Source organism: Panthera onca, chromosome A1 (genome assembly GCF_046562875.1).
Source record: "Panthera onca isolate mPanOnc1 chromosome A1, mPanOnc1 haplotype 2, whole genome shotgun sequence".
NCBI lineage: Eukaryota > Metazoa > Chordata > Mammalia > Carnivora > Felidae > Panthera > Panthera onca.
This window is the reverse complement of record NC_138339.1, coordinates 112,259,812-112,287,727: the sequence shown is the minus strand read 5'-3', so window position 1 is coordinate 112,287,727 and position 27,916 is coordinate 112,259,812. Positions and strand designations below refer to the sequence as shown.

The 27,916-nt window shown below is 36.5% G+C and overlaps 1 protein-coding gene and 1 long non-coding RNA gene across 8 annotated transcripts in view; one reads left to right on the top strand and one right to left on the bottom strand.

The window, feature by feature from the left end:
• PDE4D (phosphodiesterase 4D) overlaps positions 1-27,916 on the bottom strand; it is a 720,383-nt gene that overhangs the window by 63,858 nt on the left and 628,609 nt on the right. The window lies entirely within an intron of this gene.
• LOC132682419 (uncharacterized) overlaps positions 1-27,916 on the top strand; it is a 105,170-nt gene that overhangs the window by 14,717 nt on the left and 62,537 nt on the right. For 2 of the 5 annotated variants that reach the window (XR_013556702.1, XR_009611656.2), the window contains exon 4: positions 13,413-13,673. The exons of 2 other annotated variants lie outside the window; for them this stretch is intronic. This is a non-coding gene — a long non-coding RNA (uncharacterized LOC132682419). Of the gene's footprint in view, positions 1-1,826; positions 1,945-13,412; positions 13,674-27,916 lie in introns of those variants that run through there. One more of the 5 variants, XR_013556704.1, reaches the window with a different exon arrangement.

The following is a 27,916-nucleotide window of genomic DNA, read 5'->3' as shown; positions in this document are numbered from 1 at the left end:
GTCTATGGACCTTAGTGGCCAGTTTGCAACTTCTAATATCAACAGTGCTTAGCGCAAGTGACAGAGACCTTCCTGAGAGCAGTACTTTAGGCAAGCCCATAAGAACATTATAATTTCAAGGTAGAGAAATTAAGTTAAGAAGCGTTTCTGGAATCTAGGATGCTAATATGGTGTTGTTAAAAGACTATTTGGAGCCAAAAGGCAGATTCCTTTCTAGGTTCCAATGGTTACTCACAACTGGTCTGGCCCAAATAATCTCAGCTGTCCATGGACCAACTGGACCCCTATGAGATGTGCAATGAGGAATTAGTCCTGACCAAAAACATCTGACTCTAATGACTTAACAATTGCTAAAGACCCAACCAATTAGGGAGCACTGTTTCCCAAAGACTGCCATGCATCCTAACCCTTTCGTTGGCAAATGAATAGGAAAAATAAATCTTTCCACTTAGCCTTCATTTTCCTTTCTAGTTCTTAGTATCTTACAAATAAATTCCTGGAACACCTATCTGTTTCCTCCATTTGTAGAGGTTTTTTCCTTTGTCAACCCCTCCTACAAAATCATATGTTTCCAAAGCACCTCTCATATAATAATATCTGTCCTTACGCAAGACCGTATCCTGGATTTTTAATCCCTATTGGCTAGCATTCAAACTTGTTAGACTCTTGAGAACTCCTCTAAAATCCATCTGACTGGACCTACCTCTCCTTACCATCCCCTGTGGCCGATCCCACCCACATACCCACCTTTTGTCAGCAAGAGTCCCATGTCTTCACATTTGGTCATGTTTGTGGCTTGCTGGTCCAATACTGCCCTCCCATTTTCCTTCCATCTATTCAATTCCTACCTTTCACAGACTAAGTCCTTTATGCAAAGTTTCCTTCAAAGGAAGCTCTGCAAGAAGCAGACGACAAACTCTCCATAGGAATAACAGGAAGTTCTCTGGTGGAGGAAGTCAGTCTTGAGATCACCCAGGGAAAGGCAGTACTCAGGAGGAGATTAAGGGCAATGGGTTCCCGAGTTGGAGGGAAACCACATACTTTATTTGTTTTGGTTTCACCTGGACTGAGTTCTTTCCACAGACCAAGTTGGGAAACTAGGGATTGTTACATGATTCATCCTTATATAGTTAAACGTTAGTTTGATTCAACCAGTAGACAAATACTTGTTGAACACCTGCTGGGGGTATCTGGTAGGCTAAGAGGTACTAAACCTACAGAGCTGAATGCAGATCTCTGGCTTTAAGGAGCCTACCGCTTAGAGGTAGTGAGTGACAAATGAACAATCACAGAGATTTCAAAAGAAATGCATGTATGTAACAGCAGAAGCATGCAGAAGGTCAAGAAAACTTAGAGGATCCAGCCAGGCTTCCCCTAGAGGCTGCCCATGCTCTGCTCTACCTGCTAACTCATGGTCAGAGGTTGCAAACTTGGCTGGGATTTTAGAGAACAGTGTATCAACAGAAGAGTGGGTCTGGTGGCTCAGATGGGGCAAGAACCAGCTCACGGCATAAGACCTCAGGCACACCATGCACAAAAGAGTCTTTTCCTTCTCTAACTCTCCAAATTCTCCAGGGGAAGCCTAGGAATGAGGGGGAAAGGGAGGTAGGGAGCTACAACCACTGCAGCAAAAGAAAAGAATAGGCCCCAAGTCTCTAACAGTGTAGAAACTCAGCCAACTGTAAGCTGGAACATCAAGATGATAATGTTTATTCAAAAAATATAATTAAAGAGGCAACTGTGGGAGGGAGAAGAGAAAAACTGGGGCTGCCTGATAAGTGGGTGAAGAAAACCCAGTACCTTAAGAACTTGATTGTATTTTATAGCTTGAATTCCTCACTTGCTGCTGCCTCTGCCTGCCTCCTCATCCTCGTCCCCCTCCACAGGAGCAGGCCTCCATGGCCCCAGAGTCGTGATCTCTTTGTGGGGAATGAACATTTAGAAATGAATTCATCTAGGCAAGTAACCATCGCTAAATTAATTTTCCTTCAGGTTGAGAGAGATTGGCCCTTGAATTTAGCCTGTGTGGTGAGGTCCTAGAGGAAGGTGCGGGTTCTGCCAGCAGAAAGCCCCCACTCCAGCTCTAACCCCACCCATTCCTTTATTTAGAAATAAGGCCACCAGGTCCTTGCTCTTTTTACTCCCTGAATGGACAATATGCTGACTTATTCTGGTACAGAGAAGGACCTTACAAGGATTGAAAATCCAGGAGAATAGTTTTTGGAGTGAGGTAGTCCTTGTTTCCAAACCTAAGCTTTGCCACCGACTAACCTGAGACCCTCATACAAGCTCATTAACTTACCTAAGCCCGTTCTCTGATTTGTAAATGGAGAAAGCAGTACCCACATCATACAGTGATTTTGAAGATTAAATAGGATTATGAATGTAAAGCAGTGCTTGAGAAACAGTAAGTGCCCCAAAAAACAATGATGATGATGAATTTTATATGCAGGCACATAGAGTGTATTAGGACTTTTTGAATGATTTCCAGCTCACTCCAATGCTTCACTCTTCTTCCAGCTTCTCTTATCCACTGAGTGACTGATGGTCTCCTCAGCATTTATTAATGTGATCAAGAACAGTAATTCTGGAAAGTACTCTCAAGTTATTTACCTAATTAAACAAACATACTTTTTAACCCAGACGCCCTAAATCTCTGGTAGCTTGTCTTTGCTGATTTGGTCTGAACAGCTCAGCTGGTAGGGAAGGACTTTCTGGTTGGAAAAAATATATAATTAGCAGACTGGAAAACAAGGACCCCTGAGTTTAAAAAAAACATCACTAAAACAGCCTGATCACCCTGTTTACTTTGCCATCATATCTCACGTTAGTTGGGGACTGGGAAAATCCAGGTTACCACCCAGCAGGAGTTCCCTCTAAAGATAGAGACTGGCAAATATCTTTTGTGATGCATGAAAGCCAGATTATAAGTTTCACTCTTCAAGTAATTCAATCACTAAACAGTTTAGCACAATGATTTGTTTACCAGTAGACTGATTTTCTCCAGGGTTGGAACCATATCAAATTCATTTTTCAATCTCTGGTGCTGGACATTGGCTGTCACATACAAGGTATCCAGTAAATGTTTTTTTGAATTTAACTGAAAAAGCATGGAACATTCCCTTTATTATAAGACTACTTTTTGTAACATTTCCGGGCTTTCCAACACATCTGAGAATCAATAACTAGATTGCTAGAGGAATATTAACGTGGTAGAGGGGCTTGGAAACCTCATTGCCTATTACACGATCACGGGACCTTTTGTACGGGGGACAGAAATCACTGGCAGACTGACCCAAATCTCCATTTTTCCCCTCCTAGCAACCTATAGGACTATTTATTCTCCAGGTACCTAAATGTACTAATACATTTATTTGCTTAGATATCTGTTCCTTTTGGGTAGGGGGTCCATACATCACAACTGGCCTAGAATTTAGTAGGTTTAAATCTGTTATTCAAGGGTAGTTATGAATAGCACTGCCTTTCACTCTAAAAAGTGTTCTGGTTTGGATGCTAAATCATATGGACACTACTTTTGGGACAGTTCATCACACATCATTTAGCCATCCAGCTCTACCTCCCCTGGAAGTCTGAGCACTATGCCTGCCCAAAGCTTTCCTCTATGGAGGTGGCTCTGTCAATCACTGCATTCAGAAGCTTTGGAACTGCCCCCGAAAGAACAGACACCTCTCTCTACTGAGAGAGACACTCTCAGTGGAACAACAGCAACAAAAATCAATTCTCTAAATTCAAGTCTTTCCTTTCATCTTAGATAGACCTTTTACAAACACTAAGAAACAAAGGATTCCTAATAATGACAACCCCACATTTACTGAAATCTAGAAGACATGCCCATTTGAAAATTGTAATCTAGAAATTAAACTTAAGCTTCTCAGGTTATACTGCCCCTTAATAACATAGCTTATTTTGTCAAAATCAGTTAAAGCCCTCTAATGTGATTTGGAAGAAAGGGACAGACAAAAATTAAAATGCGGCTGGTCAAGGTAATCCGAAAGCTCAATTCATTCAGTAAATAACAATGGCACTTTAACAGGTTTTTTGTTTTTGTTTTTGTTTTTTACTAATTGGATGCAATTGTGCTTGGCTTTAATTTCTTATAATGATGGAACAAATTTTATTACTTCATACTTTTAGGGACATTTGGCTACATCATGTTTTGGTGCTTCCATAAACCCCAGTGGAAATTAAATTAGCTCTGTGATTGCTCATTTCCCTATTTAGTGGCATGTCTGCCTCGTGTCAGCAAAATGGTAACCATTGTCTACCTTAAACCACGATACTGCAGTAGATTTAAAAGAAATTACCTCTTGTGTCCCTCTCCTTTCAGAATTCCCTATTTGTAGCTGCCAAATTTTGGCATACTAGTTGGGATGCAATCTTGTTTGAACAAGCAAAGTAATTCTCATGTGAGACTTTAGGATTCTCTGTCCTGTAAGTTCTAAATGTACCTATAAGTCAAATTTAGATGAGGGTATGAGTTGGTAAGAACATGAAGAGCATCAAACAGTTTTAAGAACTCAAACGACTTGTACTTTGTGCTACTAGCTTCTCCTTTCCCCAAGTCCATGTGGACGTGCAAGTTTGAGGTAGGGAGTCAATTGCCACGTACTATGAAAAATAATTAGTCAGTAGTCTAACACATTTAATCTTGAGGCTCTTATCCAGAGCAGGTAAGATATTCTAGCAGAACTCAACACAAGTTTCCCGACACTGTAGCTACTAAGCTCATACTGTGAAAGATTATACTATGAAAGAAATTGCAAATACAGTGTTGCAGACTGACATTGTTTAAAACACATGCAGCATTATTACAGGCAACACAATGGCAGAGACTGCTAGCTGTCCCCTAACATTGATGCTTTTCTTCAGTTCTATTAGAATTCTAGTTTTACCTAAGCATATGACTGCTTAAAACTGAGAACATTCTCAGACTCCTATGTAGCCAGATGTTACCACAAAAGTTAGTTCTGATAAATGGGTTGGAAGTAGACGTGTTATGTGGAAGTTTCAGGAGCTTACATTAAAAGATATCTGTCATATATCTTCTTTTTCTTTCTTTTCCCTTTCCTATTGGCTAGAATAAGAAACTGATGGCTGGAGCTAGAGCAGCCATATTGGACCATGAGTTACATTCAGGCATACAGGTCACATCTAACAGCATCAAAAGGAAAGGCACATGTGTCCTTGAAGTCTTTGTGGAACAGTGTTGCCACATTAGCTCTAGTCAGCTTACTTTCAGATTTTAACATGATAGAGAGAAATGAACATTTATCTTGTTTAAGCCACTTGTATTTTAAATCTGTATTTGTGCCAAACACTATCCCAACTAATACAAACACCAGTAACAACACTCTTATTCACCTATGACCTAAGACTCTACTTTAGTCTTGTTAATAAAGTGTGTTCATCTAGGCCAGGCTAAAATTTAGATATTGGATGACTGGTTTCCAGCTTACCATAATTCAAAGATATTGTACAATAATACACTGCTAGTTAAGAGCTTGCTCCAGCACTACCTCAAAATGATTTATAGAAAATACATCAAACAAAATCTATAAGAACCACCCTAGAGTTTCCCTTGGGGTTTAGATATTTGTCTTTCCAGCCAGATCTGAAAGTCACTCTAGCCTGGAAGCCATGACTAAAAAATGGTTTCCCTGCCATGAAGAAGAATACTGTCATTTTGGGGAGCTTCTCCTTTGGCCCCCTCTCCCACTCATTTATACCCTTGAATACATGAATATTTACATATTTTTTTTCTGACTCAATAGTCTTTGAGCACATTGCTCTTGTTAAATCATTAAAATCTGGAGGGTCTTTTCAAAATTCTGTGATTTATCATTTAAAGCCAATGTTCTCTCTTCCTGCAAATCCAGCAGCTTTAAAACTAAACTCTTGCAGATCCAAGTCATGTCTGAAAGGTTTATAGAATGATATACTGTGGTCATATGGTCAGGGCACAAATACCTCTGATTGTACAATACTTTAAGGCAAAACAGTTTATGTGTAAGCTCCATGAGGTTATAGACCATGGCCCACTTATTTATTACCAAATCCCCACCTCCTGGAACAGTGCCCTCAACAGAAATCTGTTGAATAAAAAAATGAAGAATCTGCCTGGTGTAGTAAAACTGTTATTTGCACACACATGAGGTCCATCTCTGTGTGTGCCCTGGATGTACACACATAGCCTCCTGGATGACTTTGCAGTACTGAGCCTCTATATTGTCCACCTCAGTTACCAAGGGACTCGTTTTTCATAAATGGCTCCAGCATCACATTCTCCTCCTACAGAGAGTTTTCTGCCCATTCTAAACCCTTAAAGCACTGTCATTCTCAGGTCACCCAATACATAGGCACACTGTTGGACATACTTGGGTGGAGAGGGATATGTATGCTTAAGTTCCCTTTGAGCAAAAACCGCAACTGTCAGAAATGTGTTAGTTATCAAAATTAGTTCCATAGATTATGAAACATAAATCTCAGTTTTCTGTGTTCATAGCCATGTAAACTTGCATTTTTAAGTTAAGTGAGGAAATAAAAATAGTTATAAGAACCATTTTGGGAGAGACCTACCATTATCTGTCTCATTGAAGGGACAGCTGTGGTGCAGTATTAAGATGATTCCCCACCAGACCCCTGCTCTCTAGAATCTATTCAGCATCACCAGTGCCCTTTCCACTTCCCTACTGCTGACCATCAGACAGCTAGGCAATGGCATTGTCTAAATAGAAACTACTTTAGTCTTCCAAAACTTAGAGTTATCTGATCACGAAAAGAAAAAACAGGATCAAAACTACAGAAAGGCAAGATGTTCTGTCTGACCTAGTGAATGGCGGCCAATACTAATGCCATCTGTAAGTTCACTAAACAGATAAAATGTGTTAACTAAGAGGAATCTTTATTTGTATTAATTCATCCAATCTTCCTAAAATCAGTCATTTCAAACATATTGACACACCATGTATGCTTGCAAAATTTTAAAAAATGAGTGATATGACTTTTTTTTAAAAGATAATTCAGCTGTTCTTTCTACCAGTTTTAGTATCTGTGTAAGAATTTGAGGTAAAAAGTATAAATAACTCATCCTGAAAAGTTCAAAGACAACCAGATGTTTGAGACTGTAATGTAGTTATAAGGAAAACTGTCCATCTTCTTGGGAGGTATACATTGGGGAGTTTGAGGATGGAGGGCTATGATGTGTATAGCTTTCTCTACAGTGGGTCAGAGAAGAAAAATAGTGTGCGTGTGTGTGTGTGTGTGTGTGTGTGTGTGTGTGTGTGTGTGTAAACAAAGAGACAATGAAAAGTACATAAAGGGGATGTTGACAATGGTGAGAGATGTGCACATGTTCTTTGTAGTAGTCATAAAGCTTTCCATTAAATTTGAAATTATTTCCAAATAAAGTGTATTCTAAAGGTGATGAGAACAGTGACAAAGAATAAGTCACTTCATGTTTGAGCATTTTTTCTGCTCCCAGTATAGACACACATATACAGACAAAAATATATACAGACAAAATAAGTGACACTTATTTACATACACAGACAAAAATAAGTGACACTTACTGTACTTCCTTGCCTACATAGTAAGTGTTAGCAAAGTACATAATGGAAAACTACATCTTGCAATCTATTCATGCATTAAAAGTCTAAGTGATTCTAAGAGACCTTTTAGACAATGATTTGATGTTTGAAACAATGATTTTGAAGATGCATTGTACTTCCTTATGAATGAGGCCACCCTTCATGACATATTCAACGTGCTGAATGGGAAAATCTGCAGCCAAGAATATTCTATCCAGCAAGGCTATCATTCAGAATAGAAGGAGAGTCAAAGAGATAAGGAATTTCCAAGACAAACAAAAACTAAAGGACTTTGTGACCAAAAACCCAGCCCTTCAAGAAATATTAAGTGAGATTAATATTAATTGAATGGGAAAGAAAGTCAAAGAGTGACAAAAACTAGAAAAGAACAGGGAAAATCTCCAGAAACAATGACAAAACAAGCTATAAAATGGCAATAAATACATACCTATCAATAATTACTATGAATATAAATAGACAAAAAACTGCAATAAAAAAACATAGGGTGTCAAAATAGATTAAAAAAAACAAGACTCATCTATATTTTGCCTATAAGAGACTTATTTTAGACACCTACAGATTAAAAGTGAGGGGATGTAGAAATATTTATCATGCAAATGGAAGTCAAAAGAAAGCCTGTGTAGAAATACCTAATATAAGACAAACTAGACTTTAAACCAAAGACTGTAACAATAGATGAAAAAGGGTAATATATCATAATAAAGAGGTTTATAGAACAGGAAGATCTAAGAGTTATAAATATTTATGCCCCAACATGAAAACCCAAATATATAAAGCAATTGAGAAGAAACATAAAGGAAATAATCAATAATACAATAATATTAGGGGATTTTAACATCTCCCTTACATCAATGGACAGATCTTCGAAGCAGAAAATCAACAAGGAAACAATGGCTTTGAATGACACACTGGACCAGATGGACTTAACAGATATATTCAAACATTTCATCCTAAAGCAGCAGAATACACATTTTTCTCAAGTGCACATGGGACATTCTCCAGAATAGATCATTTACTAGGTCACAAATCAGGCTGCAACAAGTACAAAAAGATTGAGATCATGCCATGCTATTTTCTGACCACAATGCTATGAAACTTGAAGTCAATCACAAGAAAAATTTAGAAAGACCACAAATACATGGAAGTTAAACAACGTGGTATTAAAGAATGAATGGGCCAACCAGGAAATCAATGAAGAAATAAAAAAAAAAGTACATGGAAATAAGTGAAAATGAAAACAAGACTGTCCCAAACCTTTGGAATGCAGCAAAAGTGGTCTTAAGAGGAAAATATAGAGCAATACAGGCCTTTTTCAAGAAGTAAGAAAATTCTCAAATAAACAACCTAACCTTACACCAAAAACAACTAGGAAAAGAATAACAAATGAAACCTAAAGCCAGCAGAAGAAGGGAAATATTAGAGATTATAGCAGAGATAAATGATATAAAAATAAAAAAAAGTAGAAAAAAACAATGAAACCAGGAGCTGGTTCTTTGAAATAATTAATACAATTGATAAACCCCTAGTCAGACTAATAAAAAAGAAAAGAGAAAGGACCCAATAAATAAAATCACAAATGGGAGAGGTGAGGTGACAACCAACACCACAGAATACAATTATGAGAATATTATGGAAAACTATGTGCCAACAAATTGGATAATGTGTAAGAAATTGATAAATTCCTAGCAACATATAAACTACCAAAACTGAAACAGGAAGAAATAGAAAACTTGAACAGACCAATAACCAGCAAAGAAACTGAATCAGTAATCAAAAATCCCCCCAAAACAAAAGTTCAGGGCCAGATGGCTTCACAGGGGAATTCTACCAAACATTTAAAGCATAGATAATACTTGTTCTTCTCAAAAATTTCCAAAAAATATAAATGGAAGGAAAACTTCCAACCTCATTCTATGAGGCCAGCATTACCCTGATACTGAAACTAGATAAAGACTCCGTTAAGAAAGAGAACTACAGGCCAATATCCCTGATGAACAATGGATGCAAAAATTCTCAACAAAATACTAGCAAATTGAATCCAACAGTACATTAAAGGAATCATTCACCACTAACAAGTGGGATTTATTCCTTAGATGCAAGGTTGGTTCAATATTCACAAATCAATCAACACGATATACCACATTAATAAAAGAAAGGATAAGACCATACAATCCTTTCAATAGACGCAGAAAAAGCATTTGACAAAGTAGAGTATCCATTCAAGATAAAAATCCTCAACAAGGTAGGGATAGAGGGGATGTATGTAGCTCAACATAATAAAGGGCCTTATCTGAAAAAACCCACAGTTTTTTGGGGAAAAAAACTCAATGGGGAAAGTCTGAAAGCGTTTCCTCTACGGTTAGGAACAAGACAGGGAGGTAGTACCTGCTGGCTCAGTCAGTTAAGTGTCTGACTCTTGGTTTTAAGTAAAGTCGTGGGTTGGAGCCCCATATTAACCTCTGCGCTGACTGGGCAGGGCCTGCTTGGGATCCCCTCTCCCTCTCTCTCTGCCCCTCCCCTGCTCACACTCTCTCTCAAAATAAATAAATTTTAAACGAGATTAAAACCTAACTCAAGAGGTAAAAGATCTGTACTCTGAAAACTATAAAACACTGATGAAAGGAATTGAAGAAGAAATAGAAAAATGTTCCATGCACATGGACTGGAAGAACAAATATTGTTAAATGTCTATACTACCCAATACAATCTACACATTTGATGCAATCCCTCTGAAAATACCACCAGAATTTTTCAGAGCTAGAACAAATAATCCTAAAGTTTGTATGGAACCACAAAAGACCCCAAATAACCAAACCTATCTTGCAAAAGAAAAGCAAAACTGGAGGCATCACAATTCAGACTTCAAGTCATATTACAAAGCTGTGATCAAGAGAGTATGGTACTGGCACAAAAACAGACACATACATCAATGGAACAGAACAGAAAGCCCAGCAATAGACCCACAACTATACAGTCAACTGATCTTTGATAAAGCAGGAAAGAATATCCAATGGAAAAAAGACAGTCTCTTCAACAAATGGTGTTGGGAAAACTGGACAGCAACATGCAGAAGAATGAACCTGCATCACTTTCTTACACTACACACAAAGATAAATTCAAAATGGATGAAAGACCTAAATGTGAGATAGGAAATCATCTAGATTTCCCTAGAAGAGAACACAGGTAGTAACTTCTTTGACACTGGCCATAGCGACTTCTTACTAGATATGTCTCCTGAAGAAAAGGCAACAAAAGCAAAAACTATTGAGACTACATCAAAATTAAAAGCTTCTGGGGACACCAGGATGGCTCAGTGAGTTAAGCATTCAACTTCATTTCATGTCATGATCTCATGATTTGTGAGTTCGAGCCCCCATCGGGCTCTCTGCTGTCACCCTTCTCTCTGCCCCCGCCTTTCTCTTTCTCAAAAATAAACATAAAGAAAAAGCTTCTGCATTAGTGAAGAAAACAATCACCAAAACTAAAAGGCCACCTACAGAATGGGAGAAGACGTTTGCAAATGATATATATGATAAAGGGTTAGTATCTGAAATATATAAAGAACTTATAAAACTGAACACCCCAAAAAAAACAAATAATCCACTGAAAAAATGGGCAGAATACATGAATAGACATTTTCTCAAAGAGAGCTTCCAGATGAAGCAGACACATGGAAAGATGCTCAATATCACTCATCATCAGGGAAATACAAATCAAAACTACAGTGAGATATCACCTCAAACCAGTCATAAAGGCTAACATTAACAACACAGGAAACAACAGGTATTGGCAAGGATGTAGAGAAAGGGGAACCCTCCCACACTGTTGGTAGGAATGCAAACTGGTGCAGCCACTCTGGAAAACAGCGTGAAGTTTCCTCAATAAATTAAAAATAGAACCATCCTATGACCTAGCAATTGCACTACTAGGTCTTTACCCGAAAGATATAAAAATACTGATTCGAAGGGATACATGCACGTTGACGTTTATATCAACACTACCTACAATAGTCAAATTATGGAAAGAGCCCAAACATCCATCAACCAGGGATAACTGGGTAAAGAAGTCATATATATATACACAATAGAATATTATTCAGCTATCAAAAAAGAGTGAAATCTTGTTATTTGCAATGGCATGGGTGGAGCTAGAATGTATTATGCTAAGCAAAATAAGTCAGTTCGAGGAAGACAAATACCATATGATTTCATTCATACATGTAATTTAAGAAACAAAACAGATGAACATAGGGGGAAGAAAAGGAAGAGGCAAACCAGGAACCAGACTCTTTTTTTTTTTTTTTTTTTTTTTTAAATTTATTTTTGGGACAGAGAGAGACAGAGCATGAATGGGGGAGGGGCAGAGAGAGAGGGAGACACAGAATCGGAAACAGGCTCCGAGCCATCAGCCCAGAGCCTGACGCGGGGCTCGAACTCACGGACCGCAAGATCGTGACCTGGCTGAAGTCGGACGCTTAACCGACTGCGCCACCCAGGCGCCCCAGACTCTTAACTATAGAGAACAAACTGAGGGCAGCAAGACAGGAGGTGGGTAGAGGGATGGGTTAAATAGGTAATATGTATTACGGAGGGCACTTGTGATGAGCACTGGGTATTGTATTTAAGTGATGAATCACTAAATTCTATACCTGAAACTAATATTACACTGTACGTAAACTAGCTGGAATAAATCTATTTTATTTATTTTTATATTTTTATTTTTTATTTTAGAAAGAGAGAGAGGGCACAAGCAGGGGAGAGGGACTGAGGGAGAGAGAGAGAGATATTAAGCAGGCTCTGTGCTCAGCACAGCTTAACGCAGGGCTCGATCCCATGACCCTGGAACCATGACCTGAGTAGAGATCAAGAGTATGACGCTCAATCTACCAAACCACCCAGGCACCCCCTAACTGGAATTTAAATAAAAACTTGAAAAAAAAAATAAATGAGGCCAGCCTTTTGTCCTTTCAGATTTGGCTAGCACTGGCCCATGGTGTACAACTACCTGAGAGCACACCCTGGAAAAAAGACAGCTGAGGCATATTGCCTAAACCACAGGCTATTGAAAACTTGGCCCAAAGTGACTTGTTTGGACTGCTGACTTCAAAAGTGCTGATGAATACAATGAACTGTGGAAGATGTATGATTTGTTTTGAATGCATTTACTATGATTGATGGCCCAGATTTGGCAAGTTAGTTCACTCCCAGTGGAGATGAAAGTTTCACTGCCTTGCCTCTTTCAACATTCCTGTTGAGACAGATTTCATTCTTATTGGCCAATGTACTAACAAATCACGTAAAATTTGTAGCATAATGAATTTATTAGCTACGCTGTGGATCAATGCTGTACATAATATTCCTGAGTCAACATGAGCTCTTAATTAAATTTCCTTATTATAATGCCTCTGGAAATTTTTCTTCAGACTACTAAACTTCAAGACATGAGTTTAGGTTTCAACCAGCAATTATGCTAGTAATTTTTCTGAGATAGGCCAGGGCCATGGTCAGGTTAGAAAGTGATCTATCATGAATGGCAGGTTATAAAGCTGATATATGCGATCAAAACCACCCATAATTGACTCAAATCATTCTGCCTCAAGTTATTCTGATACCCAGAATATTAGCCTGGGAGCAAGTCAATTTCAGTTATTCCATTGCAAATATAAAAGAAAAGATAAAAGTGGCAGAGGTGTGGGGAATGAAAAAGAAGAAAGTTAAAAATAAGTGAGACTAGGATAGTACTGGTACTTTAGTATGAAATTGAAATCCTTACTTTAAATTGCAGATCATCGAGAAGTACAAAAAGATCAGTGAGGGCGTAAGAATGTAATTCTAAGGTAACTCCAAGGAAGACATTATTTAAATAAAAAATCTGACCTGGATTGTGTCCAAATCTCAAGTGTTTTGTTGTTGTCATTAATAAAGGAATATGGGAAAATATGTTTCTCATGGTACCTACCAATAAAGAAGAAAAGTGGGAGGGAGGCAAGGAAGGGAGGAGAGAGAGAGAGAGAGGGCAGGGAGAGAGAGAAAGGCCGACAAGAGACAAAATTGCAGATGGTAACTAGACTTATCACGGTGATCATTTCACAATATATACAAATACCAAATCATTATGTTGCACACCTGAAACTAATACAATGCTAATATAATATTATATATCAATTATACATCAATTAAAAGCCTGAAACAAAGAGACGAAATCGGGCGAGAAACAAAAACTCAGCTTTAAGATCCCCAAATATGCTGTCGTGTCCCTTTAAAATATCAAATTTTGCTTACATATATTAGAAATTTTTTGGAATTTTTTAAGTTTATTTATTTATGAGGGATGGAGACAGCATGAGTGAGGGAAGGCAGAGAGAGAGGGAGACACAGAATCTGAAGGAGGCACCAGGCTCTGAGCTGTCAACACAGAGCCTGATGCAGGGCTTGAATTCACAAACCATGAGATCATGACCTGAGCCTAAGTCGGACGCACCCAGGTGCCCGGAGAAATGTTTTTTTTTTAAATCAATTCATAGGCCAATTAGCCAATGTTACATTTACATCCTTGGTATTCTCTCAAATCAGCTCCATGGGCTACCACCAAAAAGCCCTAGCCGAGCTTTCATAGGCCCACTTTGCGCTAGATGCTGGGTACACAACACAGGCTCTCAGAAAAAAAATCACACAGCCTGATGCTCACGCTGCAAAAGTGGAGTTTGCTGCCAGGTCCTATAAGCTACCTCATGCCCCAGTATTTTACCACAATGAACCAGATGGTTATGAAATACCTAGGAACAGGCCATAAATCTATTGGCAATGAATTTTCAATATCTTGCACAACATGGTGATTTGTGAATATAGATTGAATCTCCTTTAAACTGGTTTTTTACTCCTCTCAAAAATATCAATAAACCATCTGCTTTCACTTGTTTATCAAATAACTTTTCAAAAGTGTGTTGAACCAAAGAATCAGTAACCCATGAATCAATTCATCCGCTAGTGACAATCCCTTCTCCGTGCTTAGTTTTCGTTTTAGGCACTAGCTTTTGTTTCCTATCCTTCCAACATACAGCCTGACTGCCAAGAGTAAGGAGAATTTCAGTTGTAGAAATGTCCACAGGGTGCCCTACTTTCATAACAGGAAATAAATAATTAAGTTTTACTAAAGGAAAAAAAAGTCAGAACATTCTATGCTTGCTTTATATACAGACTTCATGTTCACTCATATCCAATTTTCATATTTTGGGGGTTTTGCTTCTTTCTGCACATGGGGCTCCTTTCATTCCTTGGCTACAAAGGACAATTGTGGCCTACTTGTCACATTTGTAATGAAAATTAAAAAATCACAAAATTTTCTTTGCAGAATAAACACTTTAAAGCTAACATTTCCTTGGAAAATGAGATCAAGAAATTGTCAAGAAAGTATACATCAAAAAAATATTCCGTCAAAGAATACCAAGTACACTGATAGTCCTGTTTCTTCCTTTGACTCATACTGCTTTAATCATAAGACATCATGCATATCAGTATTTGAATGCTATTAGGACATTTCAACATAATATTGTCCTCCGAATCTATATTTTGAGCTTCTCTTATAAGAAAGTCCATTTTATACCAATTTGCTTTGTTCCTTGGCAACTAAACCTCCTTTGATAAGATCTGAAAATTAATATTCATATTTCATAAAGAACACAAGAGAGATGCAGGTAGGTGGTTTTAAAGTTGGCCTCTGTCAAAGTACTTTTTCCTCGAAGTGGTCCCGATTTTTCCTGTGTGTTTTTCAGATCCTGTTCTAAGAAATATACCTTATTCACTCTGCTAATGGAAAACCATTGATTCCTTGATTCATTCAACAAATATTTATTGAACAGGTAGTAATACAGTAAACACTGGAGAAGATGCTGGACATGAAAAGATGAATAGATAAGGACCTGCTCTTAAGAAACTCACGGTCTGGTGAAGAAGAGAGATGATACTAGCAGACAATCCTAGGGTACCTCTTGTGATAAGGGCTCCAATAGCACATACAGAACGCAGAGGCATCTAATTTGATCTTGGAGTTGGAAGGCTGCCTATAGGAGGATACTCCTGACATATCCAAAGACTGGAGGAATTAGGTGCAGGGAAGGGGAGCAGGGGTGGAGTGGGGGAAGGAGTGCATAGATGGGGAGGAGTCCCAGACCGATAACATGGACAAAGGCACAGAGTCATAGGAATCCAGTGCATATGTTACAGTAGAGGCTGCATGTGCAGGAGAACAGTGTGAAACGAGGCTGCAAAGACAGGCAGAAGAGGGTCATGAAAGATGAATTACTAGTGAAGGGAGCTGGGCACGTCCCCAAGTGCTGGGGGAGCATGGAGAGATTTTTATTTTTTTTTTTTTTATTTATTTTTTTTTTATTTATTTTTGGGACAGAGAGAGACATAGCATGAACGGGGGAGGGGCAGAGAGAGAGGGAGACACAGAATCGGAAACAGGCTCCAGGCTCCGAGCCATCAGCCCAGAGCCTGACGCGGGGCTCGAACTCATGGACCGTGAGATCGTGACCTGGCTGAAGTCGGACGCTTAACCGACTGCGCCACCCAGGCGCCCCGAGATTTTTATTTTTAAGATACCGATTCTTCTTTTCTTTCTCATTCTATGGAGAATAGAAGAGACAATCTGCCTTTACGGAAAGTGAGTTGAAAGGTAGAAAACAGGTATAGGTTTCTGAAAAGAGAAAAGGATATATGATCAACACCCTGACTTAATCGGGACTTTTTTTTTTTTTTAATGCACTAAGTCATCACATACCTTCCCACATTTGTGGTCTGTATGATGGTATTGAAATATTGACTCGATTTCTGATACAGTTTCTGGAGTCTGAATGTCACTGCAGGGATGAATAAACCAAACAGATTGGATTCATATGGGTTTGCCATATGACACATTTTTTTCCACATAAGATTAGAGGAAAAACTGATTTCACTCAATTTCCTGCCTTATGTGGGTTAGAACTGAAGTCAGTGCCATTATCCCTTTGCCTATTCTTTTGTATTTAAATTTGATGTGGGATTGTACTGTTACAGAAGAAATAATTTAATACCTTCTGCTACCCCTTCTTTTTTCTCATGGGTTTAAATTTAAAAAGAAAAACCGGACATGCACTTTTCTTTTCTTCATGGAAACCACACTATTTTTGGATTTTAAGAACTTTTTAAGTTATCAAATAAACACATTTGTTAATTTATGCTAACTGCATTGTAATTACTTACAGGCTAAGTATCTTGTAATATGTGCAGTCTTTTATACTACTCGTATGTGGTCAGTTTTTAATAGCTCAAAAGTTATGAAAACCTCAGAAGACCACCCAAATGAAATTCTATTGTAGGTTCTACAGTGACAAAACATGAACCACACTGGTTTGAGGTCCAGAGCTTAAAACTGCCTACTCAAGCTCTAGTTAGAAAATCCCTATATGTATGAAATACAGAATCTGACATCTCTACAGAGTATTCCGAAGTCCCAGTATCTTTGTTTATAAGAAAGTAAGCCCTGGCCCTACCCCATTCTACCAGCATGCTGAAATTCCCTTAGGATACAAATTTCATTTGGGTTAACAGGTAGTATATTTCACACACAAAAAATTAAAACTTAAGATATCGCTGTCTATACAGACAATGAGGACAGCGAAAGTAAAAAACAGAAGTGTTGTTTTGCTAGGAGCTGGATCTCAGTCTTTCTGCTTCATTCATTTGTTCATTTGTGTACTCATTGGTTAGTTTATTCACTCAAAAATATAATGAATGTTTCTGTGGCAGATACAGTGACAGGTGCTGGATTCAATGATGATTAAAACACATCTTGTTTCTATGCTTAAGGATCTTGTCTGTGGAGCATAGAGTCAAAGGATGGTAACATATTATAAAAACTTTAAATCTGATTAACATTCTATGTAAAAATGCCTTCCCCCCCAAAAAAAGATAATTTATCTTCCATTAAGGAGGAATGAAGGCTCAGTCACTGAGGAAGATAAACATGTAAACAAATATAAATTCAAATGACCAATAGGTGACATAGATTTCAAAAAAATGAAGGGGCTTTAGACAGTAAATCCTGGCTTTGGATTTGAGCTTCAAGTCTAGTCATGGGCTCTTGAGCCAGTTGTTCAAGACTTCTGAACCTCAGTCTTTTCCTCTGTAAAGTGAGAATATAAGCACCTTGGTTATTGGATACTATGAGGATTATCTAAAGGTATGGGCAGCTCATTAAATTGCAGTTATTACAATTGTTACCTTCTGGAGTCATAGAATTTTTCACATTGGAGGGAACATTTCAACACGTGCTCTGAAAGAGCAAGTAGAGTTTATCAGGCAGAAAAAGTTTCTTAGGGTGTTCCAGAGAGAAGGAACAAAGTGTGTAAATTCATGTGACCAGAATTAAAATGGTTTCTTGGAGGAACAGCAAATGGATGAGTGCAGGTGGGAACACCATGGTGTCTAAATAATCTGTTTTTCTATGTCTTCTTTCAACTGATAAACACAAGAAAGCATTCTAAAAATCAATTTAAATTCTTCTTTCTCTTTATCTCTTTTCCATACCCCACACCATTGAAATACATACTTTTTTCAGAGTAATTCAATGTTAAGAGACTTGGTACATCAAGATTAGCAGATTTCACAGCATTAGACAAAAAAGACAAAGACAAGATAACAGCAAAAATGTTTTGTGTGAGAGCTTGAATACCCCAGCAGGTTTAGAAGATGCAATTAAAGGGCTTAAAAACTGGTTCAGAGGTATTTATTTATTAGTGCTCCTGTCATCATCTTAATCACTCTTTTCCACCTAATAAAAACCCATTTCTTCTTTTTTTAAAGTTTATTTTATTTTTGAGAGAGAGAGAGAGAGAGAGAGAGAAGGAGGGGCAAGAGAAAGAGGGAGAAAGAGAATCCCAAGCAGGATCTGCACTGTCAGTGCAGGGCTCGAACCCATGAACCAAGAGATCATGACTTGAGTCGAAGTCAAGAGTTGGACACTTCACTGACTGCGCTACCCAGGTGCCCCCTAAAAACCCATATCTTGTTGCTTATACTACTTGTGAATTCTGTTCCAGGAAAGGAGTTCCTTTTTTAGCCAATGGGAAAGCCCTCTCCTTTTTCTCTGGGAGATTCCTGAGCAACCACTAACAGTCAATGTGAGCATGTCGACTACTTGCATGGATCCTTTTGTGTGTGGCAGTCGAAATGACTCACACTTCCAGATGGCAGTGTTAGCCTTCATTTAGATTCCACTCTTGGCACAATTAACCCGATCTGGTGCTATCTCAATAAATAACTTTTTCTGTTATGAGAACCAGGATTTTTAAAAATTAAAACTTTTTACTGCCCTAATTTCTGAGTATGGAAGTATCCCTTTTTCATTATAGATTGTCCGGAGGAAAGGGGTACAAGAGAAAAAAAATTGAAAAAAAAAACCCAGAATTTAATTTCCCATTAAAGAGATAATCACCGTGAACATTTTGATGTATTTCTGCCTAATCTTTGTTTTCTTTCCCTAAGTGGATCTCTTTGAGATTTCTAACAGAGGAATTACTAGGTCAAAGGGAATAAACGTCTTTAAGTCTCTTGATGAATATCACCAAACTGTTTTTTAAGAAACGTTATACCGATTTCTGCTTTTATAGGTACTGAGAATAACATCACATGATATTCTACCCCAAAATTATCATGAGATATTATAAATATGTAAAACATAAATATGTCATTTCTTTGCTGTAGTTTGTACTTCTTATTACAAGTAAGAAGGGTCATTTTTTAATTTTATTTATATTGTTTTCCTTTTTTTTTTTTTTGAAGTATAGTTGACATACAGTGTTATGTTAATTTCAGGTGGCTCAACAAGTGTGATTCAGTAAGTCTATATGTTATGCTATGCCCACTACAAGTGTAGGTACCATTCGAAGAAAGATCAATTTTTTAATTTATATTTCATTTTTAGCAAGGTTGTATAGACATATAAAGAACTTAATAATACCACTAAGAAAATAAAAATCCCCTGCACTGCCTCCCCTAACTCCTGCACATACTGGTACCTTCCACTCCTCAAAGGTAGCTACTTTCAGATCTTGTGGGTGATTTATTTGCTATATTATTCTATACCTCTAAATGACATACCTGTATTGCTACTTGTTAATATTTCAATTTTAGGCATCTATTATTGATATTCAGCGTAAAGAGGGGAATGTAGCTTTTCATCTATTCATACTTCTTAACTTCTTTTGGTTAGAATGAGTCATTGTCTTCACTTTCAGTGGGGCTAAGGAAACTCTATAAGTAGCTTAAACTATGTCATGCACATTCATTAATTTTGTTTTCTTCACAAGTTTTTTTTTTTCTTTGTAGTTGAAGATTCTTGTCCTGGTTTGCTTCTCTGTTGGCTTAAGTGTCTATATACTCATAACTAATTCAGTCCCAAACTGTGCCCCAACTGCAAAGCTCTCCTCTTAAATACAGCTCAAATGCATTAATAATATTATCAATTTCATTTTCCTGAATAAGTCTTTCCCAAAGGCCTCTTCTAATCTGGAATAGACATTCCCTATATCTGTTGCACAGCTCTGACTTTGCGATGTTCCTTCACCATTATACTCATAATAATGTTTTTTAAAATTTACTTCCTTGTTTTGGTTAGCACATTTCAAGCAGTTTCTTGAATAAGTTTGAATCAAGGCAAATTTTTTGAGGACACGCGTCTTTAAAACTGGCTTTACTCTATGATCACTCCTGGTTGATAGTTTGGGTGAGTAGAGAATTCTTGGTTGAGAATCACTTTCTTTCAAAATTTAAAAGGCATTGATTGTTCCACTGTTTCCTAGGTTTCAATGAGCATCCTAAGAAGTCTGATGCCCTTTTTATTTTTAATGGTTTGTATATGACCTGATGATAATCTTTCAAAAAGTCTGTTTTATATACATATTGTGGTGGATGCTCTTATTAATGAGTTCTGGAAATTTTTATTCAATTATTATTGCCTCTTACACTTTTCCTTCTAGAATTTCTATTATTTGAATGTTAGATTTCTGGGATTAGTCCTCTAATTTTCTCATGCTTTTATTCTATATTTTCTATTTCTTTGTCTTTTTCTCTATTTTCCCGGACATATCCTGAAATTAATCTTTCAACTCTTCTATTTAGTATTTTTTTATTTCTTTTTTTTAATTTTTTTTATTTCTTCCTCCAGCATCTGTACTTCTTCTGAGTTCATCTTTTAAAATTTATTTTGGCTTCCATCTTTCATTTAAATTCTTTCCCTAAAGGTTTAAATCATAAACCTTATCTATCTATTCATATTTAGATTAGGGTGTTAAAAACTGGAATGGAAGCTCTGTTTGCATGGATAAGATTTTTCAACTACAGTCTTTACCACAGAGTGATCTGGGTGGGGTATTTCATTCAACAACCCCTGTATCACTATCTTTGGGTCTTTGCTCAGGGGCTGTTGAATTCTCCACAGGATACCTCAATCTCCTATCCAGAGGGTTTATGCATAATTGGAAAATTAGTGGGGTAAAAATATTGGAATTCTCAACCTTTAAAACTCATTCAACAAATATTTGAGTATCCGTATTTTCCAGCCTCCATTCTAACCTCTGAAGTAAAGTGGTAAATAAAATTGAAAACTCCTTATATTACTATGAACAAAATATATAAATGTTTACTTAATCCCTTTGTTTTTAATATCACACCTCAATTTTCATCTATGCCTGCTGCTCCTCAGTGTAGAGACTCTTTATACTCTTCTGAGGATAAATGCCTAGTGTTTTGTTTGGGTAAATAAGGGGCAGTCGTACCACTCCATAGAGCATAAACTGTGATCTACATGTCTAACAGCGTCTTAAACAGTTTTAGTTTTTACCCCACTTTTTAAGGTATTGGGTATGGCTGATTTTTGTCTTTTGGTTGTTTTGTACTATTCATGGGATTGGTTCTTTTTGGCTAGCACAGGATTCAGCTTTACTTGTCTGCAAAGGCTATAGAGAGTAATAAATAGATTTATTTTCCAGCTTCCAAAATTTTGCTGTTGTTACTCCTTTCCCTCTTTCTTTGTCATTGTAGTTTATGCTTTTAAAAGATCTTTTAATTCTGAAAACTATAACACATTGATTAAAGAAATTGAAAAAGACACAAATAAATAGAAAGGTATATACTGTGCTCATGAATTGGAAGAATTAATATTGTTAAAATGTGTATACTACCCCATTAATCTATACATTCAGTGTAACCCTGATCAAAATACCCATGATGTTTTTTTCCACAGAACTAGAATAAATAATCCCAAAATTTGTATGGAACCCAAGAGATCCTGAATAGCAAAGCAATCCTAAGAAGAACAAAGGTGGAGATATCACAATACCAGGCTTTAAACTACTACTACAAAGCTAAAGTAATCAAAATAGCATGGTACTGGCACAAAAACAGACACATAGATGAGTGAAACAGAATAGAGGCCTGGAAATAAACCCACGCTTATATGGTCAGTTAATCTATGACAAAGAAGACAAGAATATAGAATGGGAGGACAGTCTCTTCAACAAATGGTGCTGGAAAAGTTGGTCAGCACTATGCAAAAGAATGAAACTGGACCACTTTCTTACACCATACATTAAAACAAACAAACAAACAAAACAAAACAAACAAACAAAACCCTCAAACGGGTTAAAGATTAAAGACTTAGATGTAAAACCTGAAACTCCTAGAAGAAAACACAGTAAACTCTTTGATATCAATCTTAGAGACACCTTTTTTTGGATCTTTCTCCTCACACAAGGAAAACAAAAGCAAAAATAAACAAATGAGACTATATCAAACTAAAAATTTTTACACAGTGAAAACAAAATAAAAAAAAGGCAACCTAATGAATGAGAGAAGATATTTGCAAGTGATATATATGACAAGGGGTTAACCTACAAAACGTACAAAGAACTGATACAACTCAACACACAAAAAACCAATAATCCAGTTTACAAATGGGCAGAAGACATGTACAGACATTTCTCCCAAGAAGACATATAGATGGGCAACAGACACAAGGAAAGATGCTTAGCATCACTAGTTATCAGGCAAATGCAAATCAAAACCACAATAAGATATTACTTCACACCACTCAGAATGGCTAGGATGAACAAAAAACAAGAAATCAGGAGTGTTGGCACGGATGTGGAGAAAAGAGAACACTTGTGCACTGTTGGTAGAAATGTAAATAAATTGATGCAGATACTGTGTAAAACAGTATGAAGTTTTCTCAAAAAATTAAAAATAAAACAACCCTATGATCTTATAATTCTACTTCTACTGAAGAAAAAAAATACTGATTTGAAAAGAGATATGCACTCTATGTTCATCAGAGTGTTATTTATAAGAGCCAAGAAATGTCCACTGAGAGATATATGGGTAAAGAAGATGTGACATATATCACTTGACCATATAATGTGATATAATATATATTAGTTGGTCATAAAAAAGATATAATCTTGCCATCTGCAATGACATGGATGAACCTTGAGGATTATGCGAAGTGAAATAAGTCAGACAAGGAGAAACATAAATACCATATGGTATGTCAATTATTCTTCAATAAAAAAATACAGACAAATTAAAAAAGTCCTTTTATGGTTTCAGAAGGCAGAGGTGTTAAATGAATGTGCTAATTGCTCTTATCCAGAGGTCCAAATGGTTTTTCATATTCTAACTTGTCATTTACCTATCCTCTTTTGTGAATTGTCTGAATGTCTCTGATTATTTAACATTGAAGCTTTAGTGTTTTCCTTACTTAATTTCATGAGCTCTTTCTTTGTTAGTGTATTAACCAATGACCTGAAATATCTTTAGGGTGACTGACCTCAAAGCTCACTGAGTTACCTATAGTTCTAGTGGTTTAGAAAGTATGCAGGTCATGAATTGCTAAGATGGAAGAGTAAGTAATGAAACTTACTCTGAATATTTTACCAAAATACATATATTTAAAATCACATTAAATGACAACCACCAATCACTACTAGACTTTAAACCTGTAACAGGCAGATATTCACCTTTAACAATATTAATTCAATAGAGTTGAACAGTTGATATGTGTGAAGCACCATATGCCTGAAAGTACAAATACCAAGGGTCTGAATCCCTTCTTTATAGGATTTTCAGGAGAAAACAGATCAATAAATAATTATCAAACTGTATCAGAAGCACTAATCTTAGGACAACTCATTTGACCTGTTAGGGAGAATTGGGGAAGTTTTGGAGCTAAACAGCTAGTATTTGGGTGGACCTTGCAAGGTGAACGCAGGTTTTGCTAGGTTGCAAGGGTGACAAAAGGCATCCCAGGATGAAAAAAGAGAATGTGCAAAATGTTGCAGATGTAAAAAAAAATGTGTATTTAAAGAATGGTGAAAAGTCTTAAAGGGTTGCTGAAGGTATAGAAAATAAAAAGTTGAAACTGGACTTGATTGTAAAACCAGAATCTAGCCTAGTCCCCTTAATTTTACAGACTGGAAATCAGTGCTAGAGAAGTTACAGGTTGTCAAAAATTCCACTCTTAACAACAGAACTGGGACTGGGACATAATATTCTGACTCATTTTAGAGCATTTTTTATTATATCACATAGTTCTTTGCCTCTTATTATAGATACAGATTATTTTCCTAAAAGCAAGTATAAAAAGGACCGATCAGATAATTTGGGAGACAAATTAGAATTCAATTCTAATCTATTGCTAGTGGCAACTTTGAAGTCCTTTGTAGAGAAGAATTCTAAGGCCTACAGAAAAATGCACAATTTCTTAATTATGTCTATTTACCACGGGCATAGGATGGGAAAAGTGGCACGTAATTATCTTCTGAGGATAGGAACCGCCTAATGGGGAATGAGGAGTAGAGTATGAGAAAAAGAATACACCATATGTAATTTATGACTAATCTCCTTTTGGCTTAGTTTACATTACAAATTTATTCTTCTGAAAAAGTCCTTAAATTTTGGATTAGATCATTTGAAACCTCTCCCTTTTCAAAGTTAATTTCTTTTCTTGTTTTAGTTTGCTCATTTGGCCATTGAATATGCTTGCTATTCAGTATTTAAGATTACACAAAACTATTCTTTAGTCACTGTCACTCCTTTGGAGTGGAAATTTTCTTGTTTTTTCAATCTTTCAAATTATTGCTATGTATTTTTGTTGCAAAAAACACATTTCTGTCAGATTTTACTTTCTCACTCAAATAAATAGGTATTTATTAAGACTGCATTTCTTAGAAATGAAAACAATCATCGACTGTGTTCAAGCATGCACTTATTTGGAATCAGGTACATAAGAAGGAAAAGTCTTTTTATAATGTAGAATTATTTCAAAAATCGATTATTACTTCTTACAAGTGTAGAGCATACAAAAGATTCTCATCATTTTTTAAAGTGTAACATTAAGTACACATAGGTGTTATCTTTTAGCATACTATGTAATTTTTTCTAAATTTTTCCACAACCTATTTATTTTATCTGTATTTTCAGCTATAAATATCTACTTGTATTTTTTAAAGACCCATACTATTTTTCCCTATGTGATTTGACCTAAAATGACATTCTATGTATATGAGGTAATTTATTCATTCTTCTACTTTCTGATGCTTGCCAGTTCTACATGCCATTGTAGATCCTTCTAGAAAGCACTTCTGAAGAATTGTGTTTTATTCTGGCTCTCTTGAGTAACCTGTTGACAATTCTTGGAATAAACCAGAAGGAAGGCTACAGAGACAAAAGAACACTATAGCTTCCTTAAAGTTAATGAAACAGAATCCCCTGACTCATGTTAGTAATCAAACTAAAATGGCAATTTTCACATTAATAACTTCTATTTTATGTAGAACATACTTTATACTGAAATTTATAAATAGGAAAACAACAATTTCAGCTATAAGTGGAGCCTTTTAGAAAATAAAATAAAAACCTAGTCCCATTAGTAAAAGATTGGGGTTTAAACCTAGAGAACAAGTATTTTAAAAATTTAATAGAAAAAAAATCCCTGATTTGCACTCTGTGTAAACAATTAGGTTTGAGAATATTGCTGTATAACACAGAAAATACCAGCTAGACTGTCTGAAGTCTTCAATGACAGAGAAACAAAGAAACAAAAAAGCTAGCTCTACAACAATGAAAATATGGAACTTGGAGTGTCTGGTGGCCATAAATATACACCTTTATTAGCCTAACAATTTATATACAGTTCATGCAATTAGCAAGTTTGACAAATATGATCATCACTCCCAAGTTGAAACAAATAGTCTTTGCTAAGAGCAAAGGATGGTTATTCAGCAGATGGTATTATTTTTCTTGCCAATTTATATTCATAAAACTCAATAAATGCTTAGCTTTAAAAATGTCAAATAACTGAGATTTCAGAATAATACATACCAACTAATCTGCTCTGCTTATCTCCACCCTGTCACTCTCTTCTTCAAGAGCTCAAACAAGATAGTATGATTGACACCAATGAAAGCAAAAACCTAATCTTGCTTACTGCTACATGGTCTTATCTATAATGTACCATGTCAATATCTTATAAAAGATAACATAATTCAGAGCAATAATATACCCCAAAATGCTAATCTACAACACACACACACACACACACACACACACACCACACACACATACACACACACACACTCACACAGTATGTAGAACATTTTTTTTTATTCCTGTTGGAATTGCCACCAAGAAGAAAACGTTTCATTGCCAACTAAATAAGAGTTCATTTCCAGTCTGGTGTTAAAAGCTAGAGTTTTAAATACATAAAAAATTGGGTTTGAATCCTAACTGCCATTTATAACCTGTGTGACAATTCGTCAAGACACTTAAACTCTCTGGTCTCAGCTTTTTTATTCATAAAGTTGTGAATATGGGGTTCTTCTGAATATTAAAAAGGCATTTACGTGTAGAGATCTTAGCATAATGTTTGCATAGAGTATATATTTAACAAAATAGTAACTAATAATATTGGCTTAGTTATTAGAGAACTAAAGTTTTACATAAAGTAAGGAGTTGTCCCTAAGGTGCATTCAATGCAAATTTGATTTTTAAAAATTCCTTTTTGTCACTTTGATTTTCTAGGGAGAAAACCTCACTCCATTTTTCTTGAATTTGCTTTGAATTGTAAAAGAGAATTGTAGGCAATTGAAGCAGTTACACTGTATTACATATGCAGAAAACTGACAGCTGGTTTTCAAGATTTGGCAAGAGTTCCCAACATTTTTTCTCAAACACACCTGAAGGCTACCATGCAAAAGTAGTAAGTCAGCTGCTCTGGGAGACTGCTACAGGGATAGGGCAGGACAGGACTTAGGAACAGGACTAGCCAAGACTCTGTCCTTCCCACCCAGCAGACACTTGCCCTGTCCCTTCCCTGCCCCAAGATACAACCTTCTGGCTACAGATCAGAGGAGTCTTTCTTTTTTGTACAAGAACAATGAAAGCAAAAAACATCTTAGCAGTGTGGGTTTTTACCTGAACTACTTAGAAGCCCCTGAATTCCCCCAAATCCCTACTCTATAGTGGAATTGCTATTACTTGAGTGAGCATCTGAGTCTTTTTTGGAGTCTGATAGGACACAAGGGATGACTATTCTGTCTTCAGAAACATTTGATTCTATCTCCTTTAGTCTCCTCTTCTTTTATGCCCATCCCCCAGCTTATTGTCTTTCTTTACAACTTTATAACTAGTTCACTGATTTAAAAATCAATAGAACAAATAAACAGTCAGGCATAACACTGTTCATTGCAGTGCTGTTTGTAACTTAAAAAGTCCTGTCTACTGGTAGAGCTGTATATGTACTTAAGTGTAATGATCTCCAAAACATATTACATATAAAAGGCAGTCACAGAATAACACATGCAGAGTATCATTTTCAGTAATAATAATTCTTTGAGTGCCTAGGTGGTTCAGTTGGTTAAGCATCTAACTTCTGCTCAGGTCATGATCTCACAGCTCCTGAGTTCAAACCCCGCCTTGGGCTGTGTGCTAAAGTATTCATTTAAAAGTTCTGGAAGTTTATACATCAAATGGTATCATTGCTAAGTGGATACTTTTAGGGAGAGCAAATCCAAAGAAACATGAAGGACTTTCTCATATTCTGTATTGTTTCAAGTATTTTGTGACATGAAGATACTTATATATTTATATATTACTTACACAATAAAACTGTATTCGTTTAAAGAAAAAAAAATCTCATAGTAGAAATCTTAGGAAATACAAAAAAAGTAGAGACAATGCAGAAAAAGCATATAT